Source organism: Mauremys reevesii, linkage group 17 (assembly GCF_016161935.1).
Source record: "Mauremys reevesii isolate NIE-2019 linkage group 17, ASM1616193v1, whole genome shotgun sequence".
Taxonomy (NCBI): Eukaryota; Metazoa; Chordata; order Testudines; family Geoemydidae; genus Mauremys; species Mauremys reevesii.
This window is the reverse complement of record NC_052639.1, coordinates 31,541,015-31,546,509: the sequence shown is the minus strand read 5'-3', so window position 1 is coordinate 31,546,509 and position 5,495 is coordinate 31,541,015. Positions and strand designations below refer to the sequence as shown.

Sequence of the window (5,495 nt, the reverse complement as noted above, 5' to 3'; positions counted from 1 at the left end):
CAGGAGCTATCCACCAGCCTGGCCACCGAGGAGCCCCCAGCCAGCCGAGCAGGAGCTGGGCGGCTCCGGCATGGGGACCGGCAGCTCTGCCTACTCCTGAGGGGCCAGCACCTCCTCTGTGGGGTCTGACAGCCCTGAGGCTGAAGGCTCCCTCTGTGCAGGTGAGGGGAGACCCAGGGGACAGGGGGAAGGATGGGGGCAGTAGGGGACTAATAACACCCTGTACCCATTGGGTCACCAAGACGCCAGGACTGAGACATGGGAGCCCCACTAACACCAGTGGAGGTGGCACAGCTGCACCCTGTAGCAGGGGATGCTGGGCAGAGTCCGGGGAGCTCCAGCCTCCCCTGATGAGGTTGGGGGGGGGGGCTGACAGCCACGGGGCCCTGAGGCTGATGGGCCTGAGGGTGTCTCTGGGAGGGGCAGGGTGCGGCCCTCTGTGCCATGGGGCTCCTTGTTGAGGATGGGGGACATTGAGCCATTTCTCTACACTGCATCCCCCCAGTGGCAGCAGGGATTGTCCTTTCTCCTGCTCTCCCTGGTGCAGAGACCCCCAGTGCCCAGCAGCAGTGGGCTGAGGAGGAGGAAGAAGAGAAGGAGGAGGAGGAGGTGTCCCCTGAACAAGACACCATCAGGGTCATCCAGGACTACCTCCAGGGCAGAGCTGAGGTACAAAAATCTTACAGCTGCGCTGCCCCTGAGTCTGCCCTGCCCCTTCTTCCATCCCCACCCACACAGGGGGGTCTTGTCCCAGAGAATCCATCACCCCCAATGGGGGGAACTGCTCCCTTGTTACCTGGCACCCCAAAGTGGGGGCATTTGTCTCACACAGGCCAAGGTGTCCACTCCCCACAGACACTGTCCCAGTTACAACCCCAGTCTGTGCAGGGCGACACTGGTATCGGGAAGCGGGGCGGCTTTCCCTGTCCAACTCCATGGGGTTCCTGAGCCATGGAGCTGGTGTAGGTGGGTTGGGGAGGTCCCTACCTAACTGTCTCTCTCTCTCCCCCCACCCCACTCCTAGTTGATGGCCAAACAGCTCCGCTTCCTCCGTAGTGTCCCACGTCTGTACTTCTTGGCACAGCAGCAGGGGCTGAACACTCTGGAGCCCCACGTCTCCAAAGCGGCCCTCGTGGAGAGCATTGCGGTGAGTGGGACCCCGTGTCTGGCCCCTGGGGCGAGGGACCCAGAAACGAGAGAAAGAGTTGGTGGGGCCAGAGGGGGAAGCAGAGGACAGTGGTTCCTGTGGCTGAGGGCTGGGGAGCAGGGAAGGGAGAGCTTCTGACACCAATCGGGAGCTGGCAGTGGGGGAATTGTAAGGCCGGAGGGGAGGGGAGGGGGAAGGAAGTTTGATGGATGGGAGGAATGGGGGGCCCAGCTGGTTGGGGTTGGGAGTGACACTGGCTGTTTCTGCCGAGCACTTTGGCCTCCTCCCTGGAAAGTGCCTGTGGGTCTGCGGGGCCTGAGTCTCACATGCAAATTTATCTTCTTGGGGTCTCTCAGGAGCTGATTGAAAATCTGCCCATGGTGCCAGAGCCAACCTCCATCATCTCCAGCTCCATGGCTGCAGTTTGCAGCCTCAGGTACCAGGACCGTCCCATCCAGCTGCCTTAACCCTGGTGCTGATCGGGTCTGGAGCCGGGAGTCCCAGATCTTCTCCGGCCTAGATTACCCCCAGCTGTGGCTGTTCCCATCCCCCAGCAGAGGAGGCGGGAACGTCTCCACTTTCCTGGCTGGGGGGTGATTTCACTCCAGGAACGTTACAGCGGCCGTAGGGAGGGGATCACTGCGGGGGAGGGGGTCATGGCCATGGCAGTGCCAGCGCCACTCCGGTGCCGCCAAGGATAACACGGGCTCTTCTCTCCCCGCAGCAAACTGAAGCCGCTGCTTGCCCTGGAGCTGGAATCACTCCTCCTGCGGGCTCTTCTTTGCACCATCTTCACGATGGGCACTGGGCAGGATACCGCCCACTTCCAGGTAGGTCACGATCCTACTTCCCTGTCCCAGGAGCAGGAGCCGCCTCTGGTCCCTGCTCCCTTGGTTTGATGGAGCTGCTGAGAATAGGGGAGGAGTGAGCAGAGCTGGGAACAGGCCCGAGACAAACTGGCAGGGAGGGCCCCTTCCCTCCAGGGGAGATTGTATTACGCCTCTGTGGCTGATCCCAGCCTTCCCTCTCCTCATTCTGTGTTCTGCTGCCTGGACTCTCCCGGGGATCCTTCTTCCCACCCATTGCAGTTTGGCTGGTCCCTAGTCTGCTGGGTACCAGCCCCTGCACAGAGAACTGCTAAGGCCAAGGATTGAGGAGCCAGCAGGCATCCGACTAGGAACTCTTGCCAAGTGTCCTTGGAATGATGTGAATGGGAGAGGCCAGGATGTGCCTTTGGGTCTGGCCAGGGCTCTCAGAGAACCCCCCTGGTCCCGTGACTGGTGTAGCCCCATGTCCCATGACTGACGGGTGTTCCCGCTTCTTGCAGGCTCTGCACAACACCTATTTACAGAGGCTGGACGCCATGGTCGGGTGCCTGCTCACTGAGACCCCCCACCCCAGCTAAGCTGCAGCACCTCTTGGAGGTGAGTAGAATGGGCCGGTCTGGGGCGGAATTTCCCTTAACCCCGTCAGGGGCTGCAAAGGAGAGACTAGAAGAGTCCCGTTTCCGTTGTGTCCTCCCAGCTTGGACCCAAGCCGCCCCACGTTCCCAGAGCTGTCAGTGCAGTGCAATGTTGGGACCCTTACGCCTCCTGGGGCGGGGCAGGGGAGCAGAGGGAAGGAGCTGGGACTCTCAGCCAGAGCTCTGCACGGTTGCATTAAGCACTAACAGTGAGCACCAGGCCTGGCTGGGGCCTGAGAGACTGAAACCAACACCTGTGAGATGCAGGACATGGGACCCTGAGAAAAGTCACTGGCTCCTTTCTAGGGAGACCCTGAGATACAGGAGGAGCCTCAGGGAATCAGCTCTTCTGTCCTAGGGACACTGCAGTTCCTGTCCTCACGGCCACTCCATCCATCCTACCAAGGCTTCTGCAGCTGGGGTCTGGGGTCCAGGACATGTGCCTTGATCCTGACGTGCTGTTCATGGATCAGAGCACATGATCTGAGGGTTCAGAGCAAATAGACCAGCCCCAAGACCGACCATTGTCCCAGCCTGGCGAGACAATGACAGCTTGTGCCCAGTGGAGGACAGGACCAAACAGCTCAGCTTCCGCCATGCTGTCCCACGTCTGTGCTTCTTGGCACAGCAGCAGGGGCTGGACACTCTGGAGCCCCACTTCTCCAAAGTGGCCACGCCATCAGGGGCTCATTCACCTGCACATCTACCAAAGTGATCTATGCCATCATGGGCCAGCAATGCCTCTCTGCCATAGGTACATTGGCCAAACCGGACAGTCTCTATGCAAAAGAATAAATGGACACAAATCTGACATCAGGAAGAATAACATTCAAAACCCAGTAGGAGAACACTTCAGCCTCTCTAACCACTCAGTGACAGACTTGAAGGTGGCAATTTTGCAACAAAAAAACTTCAAAACAGACTCCAAAGAGAGACTGCTGAACTTGAATTAATATGCAAATTAGATAAAATTAACTTAGTTTTAAACAGAGACTGGGAATGGTTGGGTCATTTCACTAATTGAATCTATTTCTCCACGTTAAGTGTCCTCACACCTTCTGTGGGTCATCTTGATTATCACTTCAAAGGTTTTTTTCTCCTGCTGATGATTGCTCATCTCAGTTGATTGGCCTCTTAGAGTTGGTATGGCTACTTCCACCTTTTCACGGTCTCTGTATGTATAAATATCTTCTTTCTGTGTTCCATTCTATGCATCCGCTGAAGTGAGCTGTTAGCCAGTGAGTGGCCCATCGAACGGACACTTAATTCACAATGGACCATGGGAGGCACCCATCTACACTGAACGGACTTTTCTGTGAATGTTCTATCTGACGTATCCTGCAAAGTATCCATCCTGCAATGACTGAGCAAAATGGGGCATGGACAGGGACTTGCCCATGTGACTCCAAGCTCCCATCTTTCACCTGTGATTTTCCACTAGCTGTGCTGAGGACTTTGAAACAATGGGTTTCCCTTCATATGGCAGAAGTTAAAAGAGGCCCTGGAAACATCTCCACTGTGCCTCTAGCCTGCTCCAGCCTCTTTCCTGCTCAAACATCTGGACTATGGACTTATACTAATGGGAGCATCTAACCAAGGGAGAGGCACTTCCAGTGACTTGGAAGCACCCAAAGACTTATCAAGCCAGCAGTTTATTCTATCACTGCTATAAGCCTGAACCAAGAACTTTGCAATTATTGTATTTGATTCCTTTAACCAATTTTAATTCTCACCTTTCTTTCTTTCTTTCTTTCTTTCTTTCTTTCTTTCTTTCTTTCTTTCTTTCTTTCTTTCTTTCTTTCTATAAATAAACCTTTAGCATTTAGATACTGAAGGATTGGCATCAATGTGATTTTGGGGAAATATCTAAGTTATATATTGACCTGGGTGGGCGGCTGGTCCTGTGAGATCAGAATATAGCCTCTTAGGGTATGTCTTCACTCCCCGCCAGATTGGCGGGTAGCAATCGATTTCTCGGAGTTCGATATATCGCGTCTCATCTAGATGCGATATCGAACCCTGAACACGCTCCCGTTGACTCCGGAACTCCACCAGAGTGAGTGGCGGTAGCGGAGTCGACGGGGGAGCCGTGGACGTCGATCCCGCGCCGTGAGGACGGGTAAGTAATTCTAGCTAAGGTACTTCGACTTCAGCTACGCTATTCACGTAGCTGAAGTTGCGTACCTTAGATCGACCCCCCCCCCCACCTAGTGTAGACCAGGCCTTAGTTGAAGACATTGATTTTAAAGAACCAATTCTCAGTCTAGTGTTTTTGGTGGTAATACAAGGACTGGATTCCCAAGGAAACTGCTTTCATGACTTCTTGTTAGCTGGTGTGGTGAAGCAGAAGTTTCCTTTGCAGGTTGAAGGGGAAAGGACGGACATTACTCATCTAATCGTAATCACACTGAGACGCTGAAGGAAGCAGAGCGAGGATGTGCTACTAGCAGTAATCCAGCCCAATGGGGAGGAGTTAAATATAAAGAAGAGGGTCATGTGGAGAACAGGGTTTGCTCTCAGAGCTTTGGAGAGAAAAGAAATCTGCCACTTTTTCTCTGTGAACTCCGTTTGCTTTTCTTGTTCCTTTCCGTTACAGTAAAGATACAGAGAATGGAAGTGGTTAAACTTCTCCCGAGGGATGAATCACTTGGCTTGGTTTCCTCTCATCATTGCCAGTGCAGACAGGAGGGACAGGATTTGTTTTAAACGAGTCATGGACAGTTGATATTTTCATTGTTTTCTTTCTAAGCATTTAGCTTGGGGGTCAGCCTCAGAGCCCAGTTAGTACTGAGGGAGAATTAATCATTAAAGGGCAAAACCCTTCCTTAATGCAGAGTTAAGATTGGCTGGAGCAATATCAGCCCCTTGCAGAACCTCTGCAGCCGC

At 54.3% G+C, this 5,495-nt stretch overlaps 1 long non-coding RNA gene across 1 annotated transcript; it reads left to right on the top strand.

Moving 5' to 3' along the window:
- Window positions 1-609: 609 nt before the first annotated feature.
- Window positions 610-1,558, top strand: LOC120385001. Its single transcript, XR_005589197.1, has 3 exons — window positions 610-669; window positions 1,025-1,147; window positions 1,504-1,558. It is a non-coding gene; the product is annotated as an uncharacterized LOC120385001 (long non-coding RNA).
- The last annotated feature ends 3,937 nt before the right edge of the window (window positions 1,559-5,495 follow it).